Below are 27,086 nucleotides of genomic sequence, written 5' to 3'. Positions count from 1 at the left end.
CAAGGCCCTTGCACCACCATAAGGTGTGGCCTATGCAGAAGTATGCTGGATTATCTGTCTGCCATGGTAAAACCAAGAAATATCTAGGAGCAAAAAGGCAGGTCTGGCAGTCACAAAAGTTTGTTTGAGGTGAGGCCTACTCAGCGTTGCAGATGAAATGTTGGCTTATTGAAGAGTACAGAAGACATAATAAATGTGCAGGTCAACATATGAAGTGAGTCATGTCCACTGCACACTTTAACAAAGACCAGACCTCCTCTGTCTCCCTGGACAGGCCTAAAACTCATCTGCACAACGTGATTAGTAATGTTAGGAAACACAGGTGATGTAATTGAAAAACGTGCAAATATTTTTGCTCATTTCACAATCACATCACCTGTGTTTCCTCAGCTTAGGTATCTCATTGAGCCGATATAGTCTAGCATATCCAAGAGTACGCAGAAGGTGAGAACTGTATGCAGCAGTGCAATGTACATAATTCTCCTCCTTTGACAATTACAGAAGCCTCAGCATATCCATGCCCCCTAAACAGTCCTAAATGTATATCATAATTATCATAGTGACTATGAAACTCTAGCAGTACATATTGTGAAACCTAAATGACTTCAAGAAACGACTTTTTAAACCATCAAACAAGCAAATTATTCTCCCATATTCATGTTGAGAAATAAAATATTTATTTAAAAAAGCAAACCCCTTGTTGTCCTTCTCATAAATGTGAAAATTATTTCTTTTTTTAAAAAAACGATTTTCTGGTCATAATTTCAAAACACAAAACATCTCCTATGTACAAGCACACCCTAGCTGGCTTCCTTATTTTCTCCAATAAGCATACTAATCTCCTTCTAAATTAAAGGAATCTTTTCTCACCTAAGCACAATTTTTAAACACATCATGTAAGGAAATTAGTCTCCCAGATTCCTGGGAGAAGTACCTTAAAATTGTCTAGCACACATAGAGGCGTATTTACAAGGCACATGCACCAGGGGAAAATGACTCAAATTTGCAAAGCACTCATGAGGGTGTATTTACAAGAACCTTGCACCACCTTTAAAGTCACTTTTAAAATGGAGAAAATGACGTGAATGTGTCTCATAAGCCTTGTAAATATGCCCCCATGTTGACTATGTAACTCTTGCAAAACATATTATGAAACCTAAATAACTTAACGAAACGACTTTTAAACCAACAAACAAGCAAATTATTCTTCCATATTCATGTTGGGAAGTGAAATATTTATTTAAAAAAGCACACCCCATGTTATCATTCTCATAAATGTAAAAAGCATGTCTTTTTCTTAAAAAACTATTTTCTGGTCATAATTTGAAAACACAGCACACCTCCTATGTACAAGCACACCCTGTCAGTACTAATACTTCACATTATCTATAATTATAATTTGTCAAAGAAGCAAAATCTTTTTTGAAAAAATAATGAAAACACTTGACACAAAACAACATTTTAAATGTACAGCTAACTTCCTTATTTTCGCAATATACTATACTAGTCTCTATCTAAATTAAATGATTTTTTCTTACCTTAGCAAATACTTTTTGAATTTCAAAACAGTCTCAGAAACAAACCAATTTTTCTTTAGCAGAACAAAAGGTATGCACTCCAGAGGCTGCAACCAACAAAGGCACTGAAATGCTGAAATTCATGACACATATCTCTCATGTGACCCAATCAAAACTCTTCCCTCACTTTTTTCAAATCAACACCCTTCCCCCCTCTGCCCTTTCTGGCCTTTTTCCATAACAACTACCTCCTGCCAGACCTCTCATGTTTACAAGTTCACACAACAATGTTTCAAAGAACTCTGAACTCTCAGTACACCTGCTAATCCACTGCAATGTTTCTTAAAATCTTGTTTTCTTAACCAGCAATGGAAATCCACCAATCACTGCTACTGAATCATTAGCACAGAAACTCCACATTTTTTTTCTTTACAAACTCCTACTGTTTCAACTGCCATTTCATTACCACACTTCATCTGACTGCAGCAGAACCTCCTCTCGCCATGTTTTCTGTCTGGATTGTTGGACATAGTTACATTCACTGGGCTCACAGGTATGCTGAAAACAGAAATTTACATAACCTCAATTTACAAAATGTGGAAATCAAATGGATTGGCCAAAGAGGATTGAGATGTCACCAATTGATACCATTGGTGAAAACCTTTTTACATTTGCCAAACACTGACCTCATAATAGTGCACTGTGGAGGAAATGATTTGGGCACTTTGACTGGGGTAGGTCTGGAAATGCTCTTAAAGGACACCTTTGAGCAATTAATGGCACTTTTCCCTCAAACTGCCTTGGTATATTCCAATATATGCCAAAGACAAAAATGGAGGTGGTCCAATCAACTTTCTCCACAAATTGAGAAAGCGAGGAAGCATGTAAATAAGTCTGTTTCAGCTTATATGAGAGACCATGGAATGGGTGCCATCTACAACAATAACTTGCGTTATTACATGCAAGATATCAACAGAGGAGATGGTGTGCACTTCTCAGATAAGGGCAACAGAGTTTTCATACAAAATTTAAGACTGTGTATTGGTACCTACTTATAAGTACCTAGAACTTACACAGAACCCAAAAGCTCTTTTCAGAGCTACCTTAACTATAATTACTCTTTTAAAATTTCGAATGTACCTTTTTTCACAAATTTTCACTTGTTTGCTTCCCAGTTCGCTACCCGGTTTGCGTACCGGCAGCTAACCGCACAAAAAAAATCAAAATTTTTATTTTTTTCGACATATATGAGCCTCCTCAGCCACCCTCAGAAAACCTAGGGGGTCAGAATACATCTCCCGTGCCCCCTTATACTCATTTCCCCACATTGTTTTTCGGCCATCTTGTGAATAAATTTGACTGAAACACAAAATGGCGAACTCCCGTTATGCTACCGGTAAGCTACCCGGTTCGCGTACTGGGAGGCGCCTCTACGGCGAAAAATCACAATTTTTTTTATTTTTTTATTTTTTGCCCCGCGGGGCACTTTAATATCCCCCTCATCAATCCTAGGGGGTCAGGAGGGGTCTACCTTGCCCTCTTTCCTTCTTTTCCCCCTTCGTTTTTCACCACATCTTGTCTCTCGATCCTACCGAGAGACAAGATGGCGGCCGGCCCGGACTGTTTAGAATGTTGACAGACACCGGAGAGCCAATCAGCTTCGCTTCGCGAAGTTCCGTTACGCGTCAGGTACGCGAACCGGAGCGCTAACCGGAGCGTTGTTACAGATATATCTGTTTTTTAAAACGTTAATTTCTCAAAATCCACTGGAGCACATATATTGAGACATAGCAAAGGCACGTCGGGCAAACCATATCTACAATTCTGCCAAGTTTTGTGTAAATCCATTCAGCCTTTCGAGCTAAAAGTGATTCCAACCGCCCTGTGGAAAAATGAATGGGAAAAACACGTTTTGGGACCCCCATTTTTTCTCGGCCCCCCCTTGATGAAACCCCCCCAAATTTTATGGGGCTGCTCAGAAACATGCTCAGAAAATTTCAGCCAATTCTGTCCACAAACGCCAAAGTTATTCGACATAGAATTTTCAGAAATCCCATAGGAAAAAAATCCTAACTAACGACCGCCAGTAGGTAATATATATATATATATATATATATATATATATATATATATATATTACCTACTGGCGGTCGCCAGTAGGTAGTTATAGTTAGGACCTAGTTTCCATAGGAAATCCTCAACATTCTATTTGGATTAACTTTGGCCCCGGTGGATTTCTCAAAGAAGATGGCTCGGTCCGCTGCGCTCCTTCCCTGAAAGTTTGGGGGGGATTTGTGAAGTGGGGGCTGAGATAAAAGGGGGTCTCATAACGTGTTTTCTCCATGTTATTTTCCATAGGACGTTTAGACACGGCTACAGCTCGAACGGCTGAATGGATTTATAAGAAATTTGGCAAAAAGGTAGAGTCCAGCTCGCAGATTACGCTTTTGTTTGAATGGTGTAAATCCGTTTAGTAGTTGCTGAGAAAATTAAAGTTGAACTCAATTATATATCTATAAGCACGCTCGGGTGCGCGCACTAATGCGGCTGCCCTCGAGCTGAATTTTTGTTTTGGTGTGTGACGTCTGTGAAGGTTCAATTCGAAGGAAATCAGGAAGTGTTGACCGCCATTTTGTCAGTGCGAGTGAATATATTGTACATTTCAAAGCGTTGGAACATAGAAAGGGGGCAAGGTATAGATTGTCTGGCCGCGTAGGTTTTCTCAGGGGGTGCAGTAAGGCCCTTAAACGCGAAAATATTTTTTTATTTTTTAAAATAAAAGTTGCGGGGTGCGCGCACTCGGTCGCGCACACCTATTTACAAGAGTGTGAAAATGGAGATAAATCAGAAGTTTGAGTGTTTAGATATCAGGTGGCTCTGAAAAGAGCTCTTGTGTTAATTGAGTTTTTTCTGCATTTATAAGTAAGTACCGATGCAGAGTCTCATGTTACAGAGGAAGATTCTGTTTCCCTCAGCCGTGAAATGAACACCATCTCTCCTATAGATGCCTTGCATGTTGTAACGCAAGATGTTGTGGTAAATAGAACCCATGCTATAATCTCTGAGGAAAGCAGAAACAGATTTATTTACATGTTTCCTTGCTTTCTCAATTTGTGCACAATGTTGATTGGACCAATTCCATTTCTGTCTTTGGCATATATTGGAATATACCAATGCAGTTCGAGGAAAAAGTGTCATCAATTGTCGAAAGGTGTCTTTTAGAAGCATTTCCAGACCTACCCCAGTCAATGTGCCTAGATCGTTCCCACCACAGTGCACAATTATAAGGTCAGGTTCTGGGAGATGCATAAAAGTTTTCACCAACGGTATCAATTGGTGACATCTCAATCCTCTCTGGCCAATCCACGTTATCTGCACATTTGGTAAATCAAGGTTGGAATTTCGTCTGTTTGCTGCATATTTTCCACTCCAGTGAATATAGCTGTGTCCTAAAAGCCAAACCTTCATTTTCAAGGCAGATGCACTCGTACTCCGATGGGTTCTGGAAGTGGAATGGCAGTTAGAAGCTGAAAGTCAGGATAAAAAAATGGAGGAGGCAAGCCACAGTTCCTCTGCAGTAGGCCTCACTCTGGCCACACGCTTTGGTGTGGTTGAAAAAATAAAAATGATTGGTTGATTGTAATACCTCAAGATTTAAGACTACGTTGCATGTTAATGTTTATGGAAAACGAAAAGTACTACTGGGTGTCAACAAACTGACATGTAACAGAGCAGTGGATAGGCAGGTGTTTTTGGAGGGAAATCAGCATTCTTGGTTTGATGTAGAGCTTTGAGATATGAACATTTGACCTGTGCCTTCAGCCAGGTGCAAAATGAGCTGTTACCATGGATACGGCCAGAGAAGGCAGTGGGTGATGGGTGACTTTTATGTGACATTGAAAATATTGTAAGGGACAACCAACTGAAATGTTAATTTGATTTTAACATTTTGCGGGAACAAATATGATTGGTTGAAGAGACATATATGAGTCTGTATTGACAGGATATCTGTGCCATTGAATTTTGGTTGCAGTGATAGAAGCATTATTCAGAGTTCCGCGAACGAATATGTGTTTTGTGACTGTCACTGTTCTATATCGTACAAAGCATTGGTAAAGGTAAGTCTGTAACTGTTTGTTTTGTCATGTACCGTAAAATGTGGTTTAGTCACTATAATTGGTTCATTTCCCTCACAGTCTCTGAGTAACCTCATTTTTGACTGTGATAATGTCTTGTATTTTTAAAACTATTTTTCCATTTCGTTTCATCACTCTTTAACAACATTATTTGTTTGCAATTATTAGTTTAAAATTTTGAATAATAAATTTTAATAAGCTGAATGGTCTTCAGTAATGTTCTTATGTAATCTTTTACTGTTAGTTTTTTTAATTCACTGTCAGTCAGAGATGAACTGGAACGAAATTTTGGGGGGCAAATTAAAAAAATTTTGTTAGGCGTACATGAATGTTTAATTAGTAGGCATAGTAAATCTGCAGGGGCTTTTAGAAGGGGTAAAACAACTGAAAGGCCTAATTAACATTCAAATGGATGTTTACAGAATGTGAAACGTTCAGGTGCGGCTGTGTGTGTATCTGGAATATATATGTTACCTTGGGCTGCCAGACCAGACGGGAGGGGGTGGGGGCCTGAAGGTCTGTGAATTTAATGAGGGTTGCGCGCCTTTTCTTCACATTCTTTCAAGTGTAAATTATAATTATGTATATCATTTTGGTGAACAGCAAAAAATGGAATATAAAATATGTTTAATATAGACAGTAATTATTTGTGTGATTTTGAAGCATTTACATATCATGAGAGAAGTTGGTTTTGAGATGAAAAAATGGTATTAGCAGAGACACAGATAATGCAGATAGAGAGAGAAATGCTTAAGGTATTCCTAAACTTTCTGTCAGACGACAAAATTACAGTGTGGTTTGTGGCCGCGGGCTGCACTGGTGGGGGTGGGATGAGAGGGGGAGGTGGCCGAGTAAAATAAAATGTTGTGACCATGAGGTTGTACACAGGTTCGTGTAGTACACATGTGAAACCGTCGTCAAAAAGTGCTAATGCTTAAGGTATTCATAAACTTTCTGTCAGACAACAGAAAACAGTGTGGTTTGTGGCCGCGGGCTGCACTGGTGGGGGTAGGGTGAGAGGGGGAGGGGGCAGAGTAAAATAAAATAAAAACTTGAGATTTTGAGGTTGTATACAGGTTTGTGCAGGACATGACTACATACATTGAGGTAGCAGACCGAGTATACAAATATCTCTCTCCCTCCTGCCGTTTGACTCCATCTTTATCTCCCTCCTGTTTTCCGTCTCCGTTGCCCTGTGTTACCTTAGTGTGTGTGTCTGTCTGTGTCTGCCTTCAGTCCGGGCTGAGGAAGTTTGCTCTGCACGCACACACAGATAGTCGCATCAAAGTACTTGGCAGGTTTTCAAAAAACTATTTTTATAATTGAGAAACTTTTTTGAAGCGCTAGTGAATGTCTACTTTCCCAATTACCGCTCGGTTGGTTCCACAGAGCAGAGGGTATGTCGTATTTGACTTCTTAGTGCCTCTGCATCTGCACTCTGTTCTCTGGTGGCTAGAGGAGAAGTGTTTGTTATAGGGGAGATGGAAGGGTGATAAGGAGTGAAATACGACATAGCGTCTGGTCTGTAGAAGCCGGGGAGCAGTGTTTATCAGTGTGAGTGAAGCGCAACTGTGGCGGTGCTTGGTAACAGTAATAAATTATTTTCTTACCAGAGGTACGACTGTTTGCATGGTCCGTGACCCGCTAAGAAAGGCTTGACGGGCAGTCATAGGCCTGCGGGTTCTAGTATGAGTAACTCAGGTCGACAAAAGAAAACATGAACTTAGTACAGCTGAGGTTACGTGGAACACATGAATACTCTTTCAGAATACAATTATTTCAGTTCAGAATATGGATTAAAAGAAAGAACGTGTATATTTGAAATGTTCATTCAGAAATGCACTGATTTCAAGGCAAGTTTCTTATCTAATGCGAGTACAGATATTGTAAGAAACAAAGTAATCGGCATAGTCACTAGTACATAGAATACAAACGGTATAGCTGATGAAAAATGAATATGGTTTAGCTAAATTTATTCTACACCGTTATGAGGAAGTACATTACATTTTATTAAATCTAAGAAGGTGTCTTGCCTTTAAGTTTAGCAACGATACATGAAAATGCTAGTGGTTAGACATCAGCTCATTAACAATCAGCTCTCTGCATGTGAAGCACTATCAACTTTGTGTTATGCTATTGTGTAAGGGAAAAAAACGCGCCAAAAGCGAGAAGTTGGCTAGAGGTGCATGTATGTTATCTGTTGGAACGTTCGAAATTCAGTGTTGAGAACAAATACTGTATTGACATATCTTTTGAAGGTTTCAGTACTCCATCTGAAATACAGCACGAAAAGTAATGCAAATATTAGTGTAAGAACATATTTTTCTCGTATGAATTAAAAATATTTCTGTACATGGAAAACTAAAGCAGCAGAGGTGTGTGAGGCGCATATAAGCAGCTGAAAAGGGAAATGGCGTTTAAACTTATAAAAATCTCATGCTAACTTTACACATTAATCAGGGCACATGTAGCATATATTACTCTGCTTTGCTCCGAGTACGTTTGAAATAAGATAAGATAAGATATGCAACTGAACTGTTGAAATTAGAGTTCAATAAAAAGTTAAGTTCGAAATCGAGTAGCTGAGGAAAAAAAATTTAGTCCACATAAAACACGAAAATCTGACCAGCAGGAAATTGTAATGTCCACTGTTAGTAAAGCCAATAGGTCTGTTCATATAATAAAAAGTCCAGGAAAACGTGAAAAAGATAGGGAGGGAAAACAACATGTAGACGTCAATGGCTTGCATAAGAGTCATCCAACAACTGAGTAGGCAAAATAAGCAGCTACCGCTTCTAAAAGGAAGTCACTGTTATCATTCGAAAACATGTCAGCCATCCAATTGAAAAGAGGAAAAGAACATACATGGTCTTGAATTACCGGAGCCTCTAGTACCATCAGAGGGCAACTCGGTGGGTTCTCAATGAAGCTGTGTGCCAAGAAATCTTGCGCCGCTGCGAATATATTCCAATGACCCTGAACTCCATGTATCACTGCAAAGGCCATAATCCCTCCGTCGGAACAAAACTGTTCATGATCAATTAACGGATTCATGAGATGATTGTAATTCACTTCAGGAGACACCAAGTTGCAGAGACATAAGTCCAGGGCCCACATGAATCACAGCTCAGGCAATGAAACACAGGCTGCACACAGGTGAAATAGGAAAATCGAAATGATAATGCATATGACACACTCAAAGTCGCAAGTGGCAGGATGCCATAGTACTCAAGCATCCTCTAGTGAAATAGTTCTAAGTTCTCCGGCTCGTTTGCGAAGACAGGACGGACATCCATTTTGTAATAAACAAAATAGGAACAGAAAAGCAGCTGCCACTGGTAGCAGAACAGGTAGTCCAGAAAAATAGGTCGCCGACTATGGAGTGAAGAGTAGCAGAATGACTTCAAATAATTTCTGGCAAAGAAGTCACTAAACCATTGCTTAGTAGTTATAAAAAAAATAGGCCTGCCTTGAAGTGGAGGATGCGTTAAAGATTATGGGAGTCACCTCAGCAAATTGTAAAGTAAGGTCACTATTTCATAAGGAATGGACTTCTCTGTGAATATTAGCTAAGTGAAAGAGATATGTTTGTGAACAGATGGAAGGGTAACTTGTTTTTGTGACAATAAGGCTGTTGTTCATGTCTTGTGATTCAAGGCCGGAATTTGCGGCCAGATGGAAACATCAAGGTTCCCATGCGGGGGTGGATAAACTACATTCTTACAGGGAAGCATATGCAGAGTAACTATTACCGCGTAAGCTTTGCCGTTTAAAAACTCATAATAATTCTCATTTCATGAAAAAAAATAACACTGTTGAAGAAGAAGGAAAAAGTCGGCATTATAGCAGGCACTGGTGTATATTTGAAAAGACATGCAACATTATAGCGGTTCTACTTAAATAAGTCATGTAATTGAAAGTGCCTGCATGTGAACGACTAATTACATGTTTCAGTACACTCATCTCTATACAGATATAGGGGCAGATTAACATGCTCCGTGCGGCACTTTTGCTTCACTTATCCCATGTTAAAAGTGACGCTAAAGTGGCGTAAGGGGATTGTAAATCTGCCCGACATTTTTTTGCCGTCTCCAAGGCATTTGTAAGTGAAAGGGAGCGACTTGGTTTTATGACTGTAGGAGGTACTGAGCCACTTGTATCTATTTATGTGAAGAAATTTATAGAATTTGAACACTGAAAAAACGCGAAAGGTAGACTAATTAATTCGTGCATTAGCCATGTTGCAGTTGCGGCTTCGGATACTAAAAAGGGAAAAGTGTCTAGGCGTTGAATGTGGAACATTGAAAAAAAACGTGTGTCATGGAAAGCAAACGTGGTTTGAAAATGAAATGTAAAGGTTTAAAGAGAGAGGAGAAAATTAAGATAGTTTCAGGGCTTTAGGTTGGCCGGGTCTGTTCGGGTTTCAGCACAGGTAGTTTCTTAAAGGTAGGCTTGCTGTCTATCGGGCTGCACTTTTGAGGCCTGGCGTAGGCAGCTTTTTTAGTTAACTTGTGCAGCTATTAATCTGTGTCAAATGTATTAGTACTTAGTTGCTGTAGGTATGATGTTACGTGTTGTACCATACCTACATTTAAAAATATGGAGGGCAAAGCTTACAGTGTGGTTTGTGGCCGAGAGCTGCAATGGTGGGTGAGAGTTCAGATGGGAAAGGGTTGGGGCTAAAGGGAAACAAAGAGTTGTGAGTTAAGATTATGCAGAAGTTCCTGTAACAGATACGTTCTTGCAGTAAGTTAGTGGAGTCAGTATACATATATCTGTGTTGCTGTTTTCCTTTTCTCAACATACTGCTTTTGTGCTGCTTACTTCATATATTTTAGTGTGTCTGGCTCGCCCTCTGTATCTCTGTCTACTGTGCAGTTTTTCTCCATGTTGCCTATCCTCTGATTTTTACCGTTCCTGTCTCTCATACATTTTCTCTCTATGCAGTTGTTGTTCTCCCTCACGTGGGGCTTTATTTATGAAGGCCTTGCGCCGGTGGTGCGTCACTTTCATGGGAAAAAGTGACGCATCTGTGGCGCAAGGCTTTCATAAATGAGACCCTTTGTGTCCTATTCTTTTTTGTTTCTCTTGCTCTCTCTGTCTTTGTTGTGCTTTTCACTATATTTATTCATTTCTGTCATTCTTTTCTTTTCTGGCCTGAAAGCACTCTTACCTTCACTGTCCCTTGTGATATCTCTCTCTTTCTCGTGCTCGTTTTGTATCTTTCTCTGTGTCCTGTTCTCTTCCCCCTACATTGTCTGTATGGTGGTGTATATCTATTTCCCTCTTATTCACTCTTCTTCTCTCCATCTTTCTCTCTCTTCTGCTTTGTTTGTCCATCTCTGTGTTCCTTCTGCTCTCTTCCACCCTATTGTAGTGTTTGCCTGCTGTCCTCTCCATCCCTGTGCCTCCTGTCTTTTGTCTTCTTTGTTCTCTGTCTGTTATTTCTACTCGGTGACTCCCTCTGCATGGTCATATTTTTCTTTATTGTACCTTCCCTTTCTTTCTTGACTTTTCAGTGCTGCTGTTATTTTTCTGTCTATCCATTTGTGCTTTGAATGCTGATCTGTCTCTGTATGTTCCTCTTCCTCTTCCTGCTAGTGTCTCTCTCTCTCTCCTGTAGTCTGTATCTCTCCTGTCCTGTATCTATTTTCTACTCTATATTTAATATTTTATTTAATATTTAGATATGTCATGTGTTCAAAAAACAATTATTGAACTTAGTTAGGCATTAGGATATCTAATGGTAGAGAATCTTAGGTAATTTATCTGTTAGGCTTGTTGTTTGCTACAATGGCTCTATGTTGTGTAATAAATATGTCTGTAATATGTCATTTAAATTTCATTATTTCTCTTTTTTATAGTGTTTGGTGCTGAACAGCAACAACATGCCTTCTACGTTACAGAGTTTTCAGGAATATTATTCTTTTTTTCAGGTGAGTTGGTATTTTTGAAAGGCAATTTTTTGGGGTGCACATTAAAATACTAAGCAAGATTTTTTAAAATATTTGCAAAGTTTCTGTTTGGAGCCTGATTTTATCTTCTATGTTTGCCATGTCTGTATCTGCTTGTACTAGATATGTATTTTGAGATATTTTTCCACTGACAGTTGATATTAACTTTGTATGGGCCTGGTGCATGGCTTCTTATCGATGGAGTTCTGGTTCATCTATCATTTGACTATAATTCTTTGCGGTTTCCATGGAATAATTCTTGCTAAGTGTTCATTATTTTTGAAATCATGCTGTATTATCTTTGGCAGTCTTTTTTCTTCATTTACAGAGGTGTATTATGATATGGCTCTTGGTGTGATGGGCATCTTTCCTGCATATCTCTGACTGTACTATCTATAGGCACTGTTTTACATATATTTGCAGAGCTTTATTACTATGTGGTTCCTCATGGTTAGCATGAAATTTTGTACATGCTATGAAATTCACATGCTGAGTATGCTGTTGAAACATAAAAGCAACTGTCTCTGTGGGAAGTAGTAATCTGTTAAGTGAATGTTATGGTTTGTACAATGTGAACCTCCCCTTCAGATTGTATATAGTTTGAATAGCAGTTTGTAGTGGTGAACTCAGAAAATGGATCCCTAAAAATTAATTATAAAGTTTATCAATAGTTGTGATATCTAGAAAATCTAAAAACAAATTTACAGTAAGATGTCTTTTTACAGCAGTAATTATTTAATGAAAAAAAGGAACAGTGTTAATGTCTAGGCTTATAGTGTCAACTTCTTTTCAAAACAAGAGGAAGGTGCTATCTTAATATATGTAGTTAATGAGCTAGAAAGTATAAAAATGTATGTAGATTAAAAATTAGTAAAGGTACTTTTAAGTTATATATTTATGAAAAAGATATAATTTAGTCTTTATATTTTTTTAAAAGGATACAGAAGAACGAAAAAAAATTAGAGATGGAGAATTATTCTGAACAAAAGCAAATACATTTTGAAATTGTAAATGATCTGCTGGAGGACTTACTAAAAGGACTGTTTGAGGACGAAAAAAACGTTGAAAATGAGGACTTTATGGATATATCATTGGCCTTGTGTGTGTTGTCGACGCATTCATTACAAAAGTCAAACTAGGTTAGTTGATTTATATTTAAAAAGTAAAGATGAAAATAATAGTCAGTGGAAAGATTTTGCAACTTATTTGTTGGTAGAAAACTATTTTGATTTGGGTTTTGAGCAACGTATTTGTAAGTATTGTTATAATAAATTAAATGAAAATAGAATGCCTGCTAGAGCTGTACATAGAGCTGTACATAATAATCTTGAGTTGATAAATATTCCATCGGAACTGATGGATTTAAATACTTATGAGACTATTCTGATTCAATGTGTACATCCTTTTCAGGCTATTGTTTGTATGGAGCCTAAGACTGGCAAATTAAATCCTTCAGATTTACAAAGAGGATTAAAGGGTAGAGTTGTATATTTGCCACTTGATTTAAAAAAAATATGGTAACAATTGGTGTTGAAAATGTAGAAGAGGAACCTCTAGTTATTCTAGTTAATGATGTACCTACAAAGAGTAAGAAAATCTGGCAAGATTTAGTGGATGTTAGAAAAGTCAAAAAGGCACCGATGTATTTAGTCAAAAACAATAAATACTAAAAAGATGTATATGTAGAAGAAGAAGAAGTAAGTGAAGAAGAGGACAATAAAAAGTTGACTTATCCAGAAGTGAAGAAATTTATGAGCATTACAGTGTTCATCCACTGCATTCCAAAGAAGCAATAGGGAATGCTATTGAATTATTTCAGATGAAAAAAGCAAAAGGAAATCCTATTAGTGTATGGGAAGAAAGTTTGGAAGGTCGTTGTTTCCCACAGTTATTCCCTACAGGTGAAGGTACACGATATGATGATCGACCTATGCAGATTCCTGCATCTGAGTACCGGACAACAAGATTATATGCAGAAGATCCGAGGTTTCGCCAATGCATTCCATATTTGTTTCATCTTCTGTTTGAGAGTGATACAGTAAACCATATCTTAAAAAGTGGAGTGCATCTGCAAAATGTTTCAGCAAAGGAATTTATAGATAAAGTGCAACAGAAAGATACTGTTTTGGATTGTACTATTATGGTTGAGTCCACTGTTTACTTCGCTCAATAGACCGTCAATATATATTGACATGGACATGTCTGTGTTCTGCATACTCAAGTCTGTCCGGCACATCCCCTCAACACTTTGCATTTTATACTTTTAAAACCGAGAATAACTTGCCACCTTCGCACATACTTTGCTCTCATCTCTCCCAGTGTTCTGCTTTGAGTGGCAGAGGTGCCATGCCATGTTTGGTTTGTGTACATGGATAGCCATGGTTCCCACAGTACACAGTGTTCCTTTGTTTGCTAGGTGTACATGTTATTTGTCATGTTGTATGTGATTATATAAGGTAGCACATTTAAGCACGAGTAGTGGTTTCTCCCGTTTACATATCGCTGTCTTAAAGAGTTTTTCTCACAGGTGAAAAGTGCCTCCACAATGGCAGTTATTCATTACTATGCAAGAGTGTCCAACTGCACAACGCTTCAAGCTTACAGCCCCCAATCTGGCGTGCGTTCTTAAAAGCATGTCAACTCCCACAATCAGACCACCATTCACACAGCTTTCTAACAGCAGTTATCTGCTTCTCAATAACATGGACTGCTACAGAATGTGAGTGGCATACTATATGTCCTTACTGTTTCAAACCGAGTACCTTCCTGTGACAATGTCTATCCCCACACATACAAAGTAACTCAAAAGTTCAACTTAGCCTTCAACACCTACTTTAAAAACAGAGCTCATTTAACTGAGCAAAATCAAAGTGCCTATGTTTCAAACAGAAGTGTCCCTCCATTCTGCAAAAGTAATTTGTCGACTGAAGATAGCACAAACTTCAAGTAAAATACAGTCCCTTTTAAATACACACCTTCCATTACACTTTGTGAATCTTTACACAATTTTCAACACATCTGACACTCAAGCTCTAGCACACTGTTTATCCTTGTCACAGGCTTTCAAACAGTTTTTGTTATAATACCAGACTTCATTCATTTGATCATCTCTAGAATAACAAGAACTGTGCCCATAATTCTTGCTCTCTTTGCAGCCATCCTACTACTATTTTCCCTTGCAAAAAGTGGCTGCCCTCCCTGTGGTAACAAGCATGACCACCAGAATACGCCTCTATGTGAAGCTACATCAATACCTTGACAAAATAGAACAACTTTTCGGCTGCCTGCCTCTATCTATTATCAGAGCCAGCTCCAACATGACATTTATTTACACATATGCAATCCGCGTGCAACCATCTTTTTATTGCAAACCTTGCCCATTCGACTGGCGAATGGATCTATGCCTGGACAACATCCCAACAATCGCTCCCGATATCCAGCAGGTAATGGAGTATCTTGAAAACCATGAACTTGATTGTTCGGGCAGTGGAGAAATGGTGGATGCAACGTAAAAAGGTATCCTGGCAAAATGGGATTCCCCCCCAGCTGTGAAAGATGTCCTGCAACACGCGACATTTGACAATATCGCAGATTGCCTGGCACCATTGGCGTGGGTCTCCCTTCCATTTTTTGCTGTTGCCTCATGAATTTTTGCTGGTGTTATATGCTTTAGGCTCTGTGTAACTGCTATTAAGTGCAACAGTTCAAGTGCTCCCTATTGTAAATTGATGTATTAATCAGTGGTTCCATGTTTGGCTATTTGGTTTACTTGTCAGACCCTAGTCTAGTGCACTGAGTGTGCCCAAGGTGTGTAAATCCACATGCTGCTGGGGGGCTTGCAAGCACTGGTTGTGCCACCCACGGAAGCAGCCTTGTAAAATGTGTCTAAGGTCTGCTATTGCAGAGCCTGCGTGCAGTCTGGTACTGTCATGCTGACTGGGCAAGTGCACCCACTTGCCAGTCCCTAAACCTTCCCGTTTTTTCATATCAGTCACCCCTATGGTAGGCCCAAGGGCAGGGTGCATTGTAAGTATAAGGTAGGACAAGCCCTGATGTGTGGCATGTCCTAATAGTGAATTACAGCCATGTTTGTTCTCCATAGGCCAGAATGGGCTGTTAGAGTTATTACATTTTATAATCCTAACTGTGTCAGAGAACATGGTAGAAATTTGAGTTTAGTATGCCTGAACTCAGAATAATTAAATACATAATTCAGTGAAGTTTGTTTTAATATTCTGTGTTTGCAAATACCACTTTTAGAAAGTAGGTGTTTGCTTGTCTAACCATTCAAACCTAGAGACCTGACTGTGATTAGGGAAAATAGGAAACTTTATAAGCTTGCCACAAAAAAGAGAAAGCCAGCCCTGAAGGAGGAGCGGTGGGAATTAATAGTGGGTGCTTGCTGCTCCAAAAATCACAAAGCCTTCTGGAAAGTAGTACGGTCAGTCTTATCTCCCACTTTACCAGATAATACAGTAACCTTCTATATATCACCTGAGACTCGGGTGACTCATTATGCTGGTCTCGTTTCCATTGATTCTGGTGCAACTGTTGCATTAGTACAGTCAAACCTAGTATGTCTAAACTTCTTTTTAATGAAGGGGAAGTCCAAAAGGCAATTGATAATAGTAGAGGCAAGAAGGCTCAAGGCAAAATGGAATTCCATTGGACTTATTTAAGGAAGATCCCGCATTCTGGACTCTGGCACTCACTGCAGTTTTTAACTCAGTTTGTAGCACGGAGCGCCAAAGTCTTGGTGCTTATTGGTCATAGTGCCTATTTTTAAAAAACGAAACGCGTACATTCCCAAATGCTATCAACTGATATCCCTTTTGGATTCTTCCATCAAAGTCATCAGCAGAGTCGTGCTATATTACGTATTGAACTGAATTAACACCAACCATATCTTGACCCCCAGTCAGAATGGCTTTAGGAAGAGGCTAGGCACAACCTGCATCCTATTTTGCCAAAATACAAATGTGCAAAGGGTGCTTCCACTCATCTGGCTTTTATGGACCTGACCAGTGCGTTCCAATATGTCTCATGCTCTAAGTTGTGGAACATCTTCACTAACACGGGAGTTGACGCAGGTCTAGTCTCCTTTCTGATGCTAGCAAGTATATATAGTATATGGGGTCATGCCCAAATTACCCTAATATACCTGAGCATAAACATCAACGATGTTTAATTAAAGAAAAAATAGTAAGGAGGGATCAATCAAAAATATTTATTTCCATGCAGAGTACAATTAATTACTGTGCTGTTCTCTAATTCTAATTAAAGCAAAATTAATTTCTGCTGTTTTTAGCTTGTGTATGTTACTAGTGATGGGAGAGGAAACACAGTATAATCATAATACACGTACAATTTACTAATATGCGCAACGTGGTCGCACCTCAATTTTGCAGTGAAAAATGGGCAATTTTTGGCAAAGTGCCTACATGTTCTTTTTGAACCCTAGCTCTGCCGGTACCTCAGGAAACCTAGCAAACCTACACATTTTTGAAAACTAGACACTCAGGGGAATTCAGGATGGGATGTCTTGACTGCCTCACACCAGGTTATTTTACCCACAATCCATTGCAATTCTAAAAAATTGGATAAAAAACACATTTCCCTCATATTTCTGTGGTGGAAAGTTCTGGAATCTGCGTGGATCAACAGATTTTCATACACCCGTGTTCCCCAAAGTCTTATGAGAAAAATGGTACCTCACTTGCCTGGGTCTGCCTAGTACCAGCGACAGGAAACGGCGCAAAACGCAATATGGTCGCACCTTAATTTCGCAGTGAAAACTGGCCCTTTTTTGGCAAAGTGCCTACCTGTAGTTTTTGAACCCTAGCTCTGCCGGCACCTAAGGAAACCTAGCAAACCTATACATTTTTGAAAACTAGACACCCAGGGAAATTCAGGATGCAGTGACTTGACTGCCTCCCACCAGGTTCTGTTACCCAGAATCCCTTGCAAACCAAAAAAAAGTTGGGAAAAAAACGCTTTTTCCTCACATTTCTGTGGTGGAAAGTTCTGGAATCTGCATGGATCAATAAATTTCTACCCACCCTGTGTTCCCCAAAGTCTTATGATAAAAATGGCACCTCACTTACCTGGGTCTGCCTAGTGCCTGCGACAGGAAATGGCGCAAAATGCAATGTGGTTGCACCTCAATTTCACAGTGAAAACTGGCCCTTTTTTGACAAAGTGCCTACCTGTCGTTTTTTAACCCTAGCTTTGCCGGCACCTATGGAAACCTAGCAAACTTATACATTTTTGAAAAACTAGACACCCAGGGGAAGTTAGGATGGGGTGACTCGACTGCCTCCCTCCAGGTTCTGTTACCCAGAATCCCTCGCAAATCTAAAAAATTGACAACAATAATGCATTTTCCTTACATTTCTGTGGTGGAACGTTCTGGAATCTGCGTGTATCAACAAATTTCCACCCACCCCGGGTTCCCCAAAGTCATCTGAGCAAAATGGTACCTCACTTGCATGGGTCTGCCTAGTGCCTGCGACAGGAAATGGCGTAAAACGCAACGTGGTCTCACCTCAATTTTGCAGTGAAAAATGGGCAATTTTTTGGCAAAGTGCCTACATGTTGTTTTTGAACCCTAGATCTGCCGGTACCTCAGGAAACCTAGCAAACCTATACATTTTTGAAAAGAAGACACCCAGGGGAATTTAGAATGGGGTGACTTGACTGCCTCCCACCAGGTTCTGTAACCAGAATCCCTTCAAAACTAAAAAATTGACAAATAAAATGCATTTTCCTCACATTTCTGTGATGGAAAGGTCTGGAATCTGCATGTATCAACACATTTCCACCCACCCAGCGTTCCCCAAAGTCTTCTGAGAAAAATGGTACCTCAATTGCGTGGCTCTGCCTAGTGCATGCGACAGGAAACAGCATAAAACACATTGTCACACCTCAATTTTGCTGCGAAAAATGGGCCTTTTTTGGCAAAGTGCCTACCTGTTGTTCTTGAACCCTAGCTCTGCCATAACCTAGAGAAACCTAGCAAACCTATACATTTTTGAAAAATAGACACACAGGGAAATTTAGGATGGGGTGACTCGACTTCCTCCCACCAGGGTCTGTTACCCAGAATTCCTTACAAAGCTAAACAATTGACCAAACAAAACGCATTTTCCTCACATTTCTGTGGTGCAAAGTTCTGAAATCTGTGTAGATCAACAGATTTCCTCCCACCTCGCGTTCCCCAAAGTCTTCTGAGAAAAATGGTACCTCACTTACATGGGTCTGCCTAGTGCCTGCATCAGTAAAGGGCGCCAAACGCAATGTGTTCGCTCCTCAATTTTGCAGGGAAAAATTTACCTTTTTTTTGCAAAGTGCCTACCTGTAGTTTTTAAACGCTAGATCTGCCGGCACCTAGGGAAAGCTAGCAAACCTTCACTTTTTTGAAAACTAGACACGCAGTGGAATTCAGGATGGGGAGTCTCGACTGCCTCACATCAGGTTATTTTCCCCACAATCCATTGCAAATCTAAAGAATTGGATGAAAAACACATTTTCCTAGCAAACCTATACATTTTTGAAAATTAGACACCCAGGGAAATTCAGAATGCAGTGACTTGACTGCCTCCCACCAGGTTCTGTTACCCAGAATCCCTTGCAAACCAAAAATAAATTGGGAAAAAAAATAAATTTTCCTCACATTCTGTGGTGGAAAGTTCTGGAATCTGCGTGGATCAACAAATTTCTACCCACCCTGTGTTCCCCAAAGTCTTATGACAAAAATGGCACCTCACTTACCTGGGTCTGCCTAGTGCCTGTGACAGGAAATGGCGCAAAATGCAATGTGGTTGCACCTCAATTTCTCAGTGAAAACTGGCCCTTTTTTGACAAAGTGCCTACCTGTCGTTTTTTAACCCTAGCTTTGCCGGCACCTATGGAAACCTAGCAAACCTATAAATTTTTGAAAACTAGACACCCAGGGCAATTTAGGATGGGGTGACTCGACTGCCTCGCTCCAGGTTCTGTTACCCAGAATCCCTCGCAAATCTAAAAAATTGACAACAATAATGCATTTTCCTTATATTTCTGTGGTGGAAAGTTCTGGAATCTGCGTGTATCAACAAATTTCCACCCACCCCGCGTTCCCCAAAGTCATCTGAGCAAAATGGTACCTCACTTGCATGGGTCTGCCTAGTGCCTGCGATAGGAAATGGCGTAAAACGCAACGTGGTATCACCTCAATTTTGCTGTGAAAAATGGGCAATTTTTGGCAAAGTGCCTACATGTTGTTTTTGAACCCTAGCTCTGCCGGTACCTCAGGATACCTAGCAAACCTATACATTTTTGAAAACAAGACACCCAGGGGAATTTAGGATGGGGAGACTAGACTGCCTCCCACCAGGTTCTGTAACCAGAATCCCTTGCAAAACTAAAAAATTGACAAATAAAATGCATTTTCCTCACATTTCTGTGATGGAATGGTCTGGAATCTGCGTGTATCAACACATTTCTACCCACCCCGCGTTCCCCAAAGTCTTCTGAGAAAAATGGTGCCTCAATTGCGTGGCTCTGCCTAGTGCATGCAACAGGAAACGGCGCAAAACACAACGTTGTCACACCTCAATTTTGCTGCGAAAAATGGGCCTTTTTTGGCAAAGTGCCTACCTGTTGTTCTTGAACCCTAGCTCTGCCGGAACCTAGAGAAACCTAGCAAACCTATACATTTTTGAAAAATAGACACACAGGGAAATTTAGGATGGGGTGACTCGACTGCCTCCCACCAGGGTCTGTTACCCAGAATCCCTTGCAAAGCTAAACAATTGACCAAACAAAACGCATTTTCCTCACATTTCTGTGGTGCAAAGTTCTGAAATCTGTGTAGATCAACAGATTTCCTCCCACCCCGCGTTCCCCAAAGTCTTCTGAGAAAAATGGTACCTCACTTGCGTGGGTCTGCCTAGTGCCTGCATCAGTAAAGGGCGCAAAATGCAATGTGTTCGCTCCTCAATTTTGCAGTGAAAAATTGACCTTTTTGGCAAAGTGCCTACCTGTAGTTTTTAAACGCTAGATCTGACGGCACCTAGGGAAAAGCTAGCAAACCTATACTTTTTTTAAAACTAGACACGCAGTGGAATTCAGGATGGGGAGTCTTGACTGCCTCACATCAGGTTATTTTACCCACAATCCATTGCAAATCTAAAGAATTGGATAAAAAACACATTTTCCTCACATTTCTGTGGTGGAAAGTTCTGGAATCTGCGTGGATCAACAGATTTCCACGCACCCCACGTTCCCCAAAGTCTTATGAGAAAAATGGTATCCCACTTGCCTGGGTCTGTCTAGTGCCTGCGACAGGAAACGGCGCAAAACGCAACATGGTTGCACCTCAATTTCGCAGTGAAAACTGGTCCTTTTTTGGCAAAGTGCCTACCTGTAGTTTTTTAACTCTAGCTCTGCCGGCACCTAAGGAAACCTAGCAAACCTATACATTTTTGAAAACTAGACACCCAGGGAAATTCAGGATGGGGTGACTCGACTGCCTCGCATCAGGTTCTGTTACCCAGAATCCCTTGCACACCTAAAAAGTTGGAGAAAAAACACATTTTCCTCACATTTCTGTGGTGGAAAGTTCTGGAATCTGCGTGGATCAACAGATTTCCATGCACCCCACGATTCTCAAAGTCTTATGAGAAAAATGGTACCTCACTTGCCTGGGTATGCCTAGTGCCTGCGACAGGAAACGGCACAAAACCAAACATGGTCGCACCTCAATTTCGCAGTGAAAAATAGGCCTTTTTTGGCAAAGTGCCTACTTGTCGTTCTAGAACCCTAGCTCTGCCGGAACCTAGAGAAAGATAACTAACCTATACATTTTTAAAATCTAGACACCCAGGGAAATTCAGGATGGGGTGACTCAACTGCCTCCCACCAGGTTCTGTTACCCAGAATCCCTTGCAAATCTAAAAAAATTGACCAAAAAAAGCCTTTTCCTCACATTTCTGTGGCCGAAAGTTCTGGAATCTGCGTGGATCAACAAATTTCCCCCCACCCCGGGTTTCCCAAAGTCTTCTGTGAAAAATGGTTCCTCACTTGCATGGTTCTGCCTAGTGCCTGCATCAGGAAAGGGCGCAAAAACCAACGTGGTCGCTCCTCAACTTCGCATTGAAAAATGGGCCTTTTTTGGCAAAGTGCCTACCTGTCGTTTTTTAACCCTAGCTCTGCGGGCACCTAGGGAAACCTAGAAAACCTATACATTTTTGAAAACTAAACACCATGGGGAATTTAGGATTGGGTGACTAGACTGCCTCCCACCAGGGTCAGTTACCCAGAATCCCTTGCAAAGCTAAACAATTGACCAAACAAAACGCATTCTCCTCACATTTCTGTGGTGCAAAGTTCTAAAATCTGTGTAGATCAACAGATTTTCTCCCACCCCGTGTTCCCCAAAATCTTCTGAGAAAAATGGTAACTCACTTGTGTGGGTCTGCCTAGTGCCTGCATCAGGAAAGGGCGCAAAACGCAACGTGTTTGCACCTCAATTTCTCAGTGAAAAATGGACCTTTTTTGGCAAAGTGCCTACCTGTATTTTTTAAACGCTAGCTCTGCCGGCACCAAGGAAACCTAGCAAACCTATACTTTTTTTAAAACTAGACACACAGTGGAATTCAGGCTGGGGGTCTCGACTGCCTAACATCAGGTTCTTTTACCCACAATCCATTACAAATCTAAAGAATTGGATAAAAAACACATTTTCCTCACATTTCTGTGGTGGAAAGTTCTGGAATCTGCATGGATCAACAGATTTCCACACACCCCGCATTCCCCAAAGTCTTATGAGAAAAATGGTACCTCACTTGCCTGGGTCTGCCTAGTGCCTGCGACAGGAAATGGCGCAAAACCCAACATGGTCGCACCTCAATTTCGCAGTGAAAATTGGCCCTTTTTTGGCAAAGTGCCTACCTGTAGTTTTTTAACCCTAGCTCTGCTGGCACCTAAGGACACCTAGCAAACCTATAATTCTTTTAAAGCTAGACATCCCGGGAAATTCAGGATGGGGTGACTCGACTGCCTCGAACCAGGTTCTGTTACCCAGAATCCCTTGCAAACTTAAAAAATTGGATAAAAAACACATTTTCCTCACATTTCTGTGGTGGAAAGTTCTGGAATCTGCGTGGATCAACAAATTTCTACACACCCTGTGTTCCAGAAAGTCTTATGAGAAAAATGGTACCTCACTTGCCTGGGTCTACCTAGTGCCTGTGACAGGAAACGGCGCAAAACGCAACAAGGTCGCACCTCAATTTCACAGTGAAAACTGGCCCTTTTTTGTCAAAGTGCCTACCTGTCGTTTCTTAAGCCTAGCTCTGCAGGCACCTAGAGAAACCTAGCAAACCTATACATTTTTGAAAAATAGACATCCAGGGGAATTCAGGATGGGGTGACTTGACTACCTCCCACCAGGTTCTGTTACCCAGAATCCCTCGCAAATCTAAAAAATTGACAAACAAAAATGCATTTTCCTCACATTTCTGTGGTGGAAAGTTCTGGAATCTGTGTGGATCAACAAATTTCCACCCACCCCGAATTCCCCAAAACTCAGTTGAGAAAAATGGTGCCTCACTTGCGTGGGTCTGCCTAGTGCCTGCCTCAGGAAATGGCGTAAAACGCAACGTGGTCGCACCTCAATTTTGCAGTGAAAAATGGGCAAATTTTGGCAAAGTGCCTAAATGTTGTTTTGGAACCCTAGCTCTGGAGCGAAGCATGGGGAAAATCCAGGGCCTTATTTATGAAGGCCTTGCGACAGTTTTGCGCCGCCGGTGCTTCACTTTTTGTGACGCACCAGCGGTGTAAAAAAAGCGCCTCGTTGCACTATATTTAAAAAGTGACGCATCTAGGTAGATGCGTCACTTTTTAAACCCCTGTGCCACATTATACCTGCGTCAGGTATAATGTATGCAGAGGGGGCGTTCCCCCGCAAAAAGCCTCGTAATAGTGACGCAGTGAAATCTATGAGATTTCACTGCGTCACTTTTAGGACGCTGTTGCGTCAAAATCTTGCGCCTGCCTCACAGCAGGCGTAAGACTGACGCAAGCCCTTTCACATGGGGCTTTCCCCATGTGAAAGGACGCATCACTGGAGTTGCGTCACTTTTGTGACACACTCCAGCAATGCGTCACTTTTGGGCTTACAGATACGTCAGAAATACTGACGTATCTGTAACTCCTTGCGACATGATTCGTCATACATTAAATATGACGCATCAGGAATGTCGTAAGGAGTGCACACTGAAAAGTGACGCATCGCTGTTTTCATGCAGCGATGCGTCACTTTTCATAAATGAGGCCCCCAGTTTATTCACTGTGTCACCTCTACGACCCTTTCTTGCGTCAATACGTCCCTTTTGCATACATTACACCTGATGTAGGAATATTGTGGCGCAGGGGCTTAAAAAGTGACGCAACTACCTAGATGCGCCACTTTGTAAATATGACTGAATAGGGTGCATTTTTTCCAGCACTGGTGCGTCACAAAAAGTGACGCTCCGGTGGCGTTAAAAAGACGCATGGCCTCATAAATGAGTCCTTCAGTCTTCTACTCATGCGTCATATTAAATTTATGACGGATTATGTTGGAAGTTCTTACAGATACGTCAGTATTTCAGACGTATCTGTAAGCGCAAAAGTTATGCATTGCTGAAGTGTGTCACAAAAATGAAGCAACTCCAGCAATGCATCCTTTCACATGGGGCCAAGCCCCATATCAAAGGGCCTGCATGCCTGCTGTGAAACAGGCCTAATATTTGGAAGCAACAGCGTCATAAAAGTGACGCAGTGATATGTCATAGATTTCACTGCGTCACCTCTACGACCCTTTCTTGCGTCAATACGTCCCTTTTGCATACATTACACCTTACGTAGGTATAATGTGGCGCAGGGGCTAACAAAGTGACACATCTACCTAAATGCGTCACTTTGTAAATATGACTGAATAAGGTGCATTATTTACAGCACTGGTGCGTCACAAAAAGTGACGCACCGGTGGCGTTAAAGTGACGCATGGCCTCATAAATGAGGTCTTTAGTCTTCTACTCATGCGTCATATTAAATTTATGACGTATTATGTTGGAAGTTCTTAAAGATACGTCAGTATTTCAGACGTTTCTCTAAACGCAAAAGTGATGTATTGCTGGAGTGTGTCTCAAAAATGATGCAACTCCAGCAATGCATCCTTTCACATGGGGCCAGGCCCCATGTGAAAGGGCCTGCACGTCTGCTGTGAAACAGGCATAATATTTGGACGCAACAGCGTCATAAAAGTGACGCAGTGATATCTCATAGATTTCACTGCGTCACCTCTACGACCCTTTCTTGCGTCAATACGTCCCTTTTGCATACATTACACCTGACGTAGGAATAATGTGGCTCAGGGGCTTACAAAGTGACGCAAATACCTAGATGCGCCACTTTGTAAATATGACTGAATAAGGTGCATTTTTTACTGTACTGATGCGTCACAAAAAGTGACGCTCTGGTGGCGTTAAAGTGACGCATAGCTTCATAAATGAGGCCTTCAGTCTTCAACTCCAGCAATGCATCTTTTCCTACCCTTCCACACCCCGTTCCTTTTCAACATTTTCTTTGAATATCCACATTCCCCATATTCACTCTTCTTCTCCTTACTTTCCTTCCCAACACTCACCTTCTTTCAGTCCCCCTACTTCACTTCCTTTCTCCTCTCATACCTTTCTGTTCTTTCTTACTCATTTTCCTTTCCATTATCAATGCACTCCATTTCACTTACTCTTTTTCATTTTTTAAGACTATAGCTCTTTGATGAGAATTGAAGGTAGTTCTGAAAAGAACTTTTTTTTCTTCTTTTTTTTAAGAACAGAAACAAAAACAGGGAATGGAAACTACTCAACAGGAGCAAAAAAAACAAAAAAAATTAGGGCTGGGAACGGCAGTGATGGTTCTCCAATGCTCGAACCATGAGCAGGACACTTTGCTCCCCATAGGTAAGGAGTTGATCGCAGTATCTGCATTTCAGGACAGCATTGTTGAAAGCAGGCTGAATATTTGGAACCAGCTCCTGCGATCGCCCCCTCCCAGAAGTAGTTGCTCCTCCGGTGGATGTAGAAGCCCCATCACTGGGAACCTCTTGTGCCAGAGCCCTGACACTTTCCCGGGCAAAATTCTGGGCGTGCCTCCTCTCCACATGCCGTATCATTGTAAAGTTCCCAAAAGAATATTTCTGTTTGGGGTCACCCCGTGACAGGACTTGTTTGCAGACCCTCTGTTCATCACCACCCCTTGTTGTTAAATATTTTGTCCACCATAAGCGTGGAAGGGTATACTCAGATGTGAGTCACTTGCTCATTGCATCATCAGGATTCAAGCAAGCCGGGCCGAAGACGGCTGTAATGCCAGAAACCGGTCCGTGGAAGCTTGTTTCCTTCCCAGTGTAAGAATTGGCTTGGTAGTTTGGTTTGCCCTGTTCCCATCATGCACTGGGACAGGAACAGGCTAATTTGCATATAGCCAGGTTCTGAGCAGGGATGGTGCAGTGAGCTAAAAACAGTGTTGGATCTAGCCCTGATCTCTTGACTGGGTGAGAGTATTCTGCTTAATTCAGAAACTCTGTCCATCACCACCCCTTGTTGTTAAATATTTTGTCCACCATAAGCGTGGAAGGGTATACTCAGATGTGAGTCCCTTGCTCATTGAACCATCAGGATTCAAGCAAGCTGGGCCAAAGACGGCTGTAATGCCAGAAACCGGTCCCCGGAAGCTTGTTTCCTTCCCAGTGTAAGAATTGGCTTGGTAGTTTGGTTTGCCCTGTTCCCATCATGCACTGGGACAGGAACGGACTAATTTGCATATAGCCAGGTTCTGAGCTGGGATGGTGCAGTGAGCTAAAAAACGGTGTTGGATCTAGCCCTGATCTCTTGACTGGGTGAGAGTATTCTGCTTAATTCAGAAACTCTGTCTATCACCACCCCTTGTTGTTAAATATTTTGTCCACCATAAACGTGGAAGGCTATACTCAAATGTGAGTCCCTTGCTCATTGCACCATCAGGATTCAAGCAAGCCGGGCCGAAGACGGCTGTAATGCCAGAAACCGGTCCCCGGAAGCTTGTTTCCTTCCCAGTGTAAGAATTGGCTTAGTAGTTTGGTTTGCCCTGTTCCCATCATGCACTGGGACAGGAACAGACTAATTTGCATATAGCCAGGTTCTGAGCTGGGATGGTGCAGTGAGCTAAAAAAACGGTGTTGGATGTAGCCCTGATCTCTTGACTGGGTGAGAGTATTCTGCTTAATTCAGAAACTCTGTCCATCACCACCCCTTACTGTTAAATATTTTGTCCACCATAAGCGTGGAAGGGTATACTCAGATATGAGTCCCTTGCTCATTGCACCATCAGGATTCAAGCAAGCCGGGCCGAAGATGGCTGTAATGCCAGAAACCGGTCCCCGGAAGCTTGTTTCCTTCCCAGTGTAAGAATTG

The sequence above is a fragment of the Lissotriton vulgaris genome, chromosome 3_1 (assembly GCF_964263255.1).
Source record: "Lissotriton vulgaris chromosome 3_1, aLisVul1.2, whole genome shotgun sequence".
NCBI lineage: Eukaryota > Metazoa > Chordata > Amphibia > Caudata > Salamandridae > Lissotriton > Lissotriton vulgaris.
The sequence above is the reverse complement of the archived record's forward strand: the minus strand, read 5'-3'. Positions refer to the sequence as shown.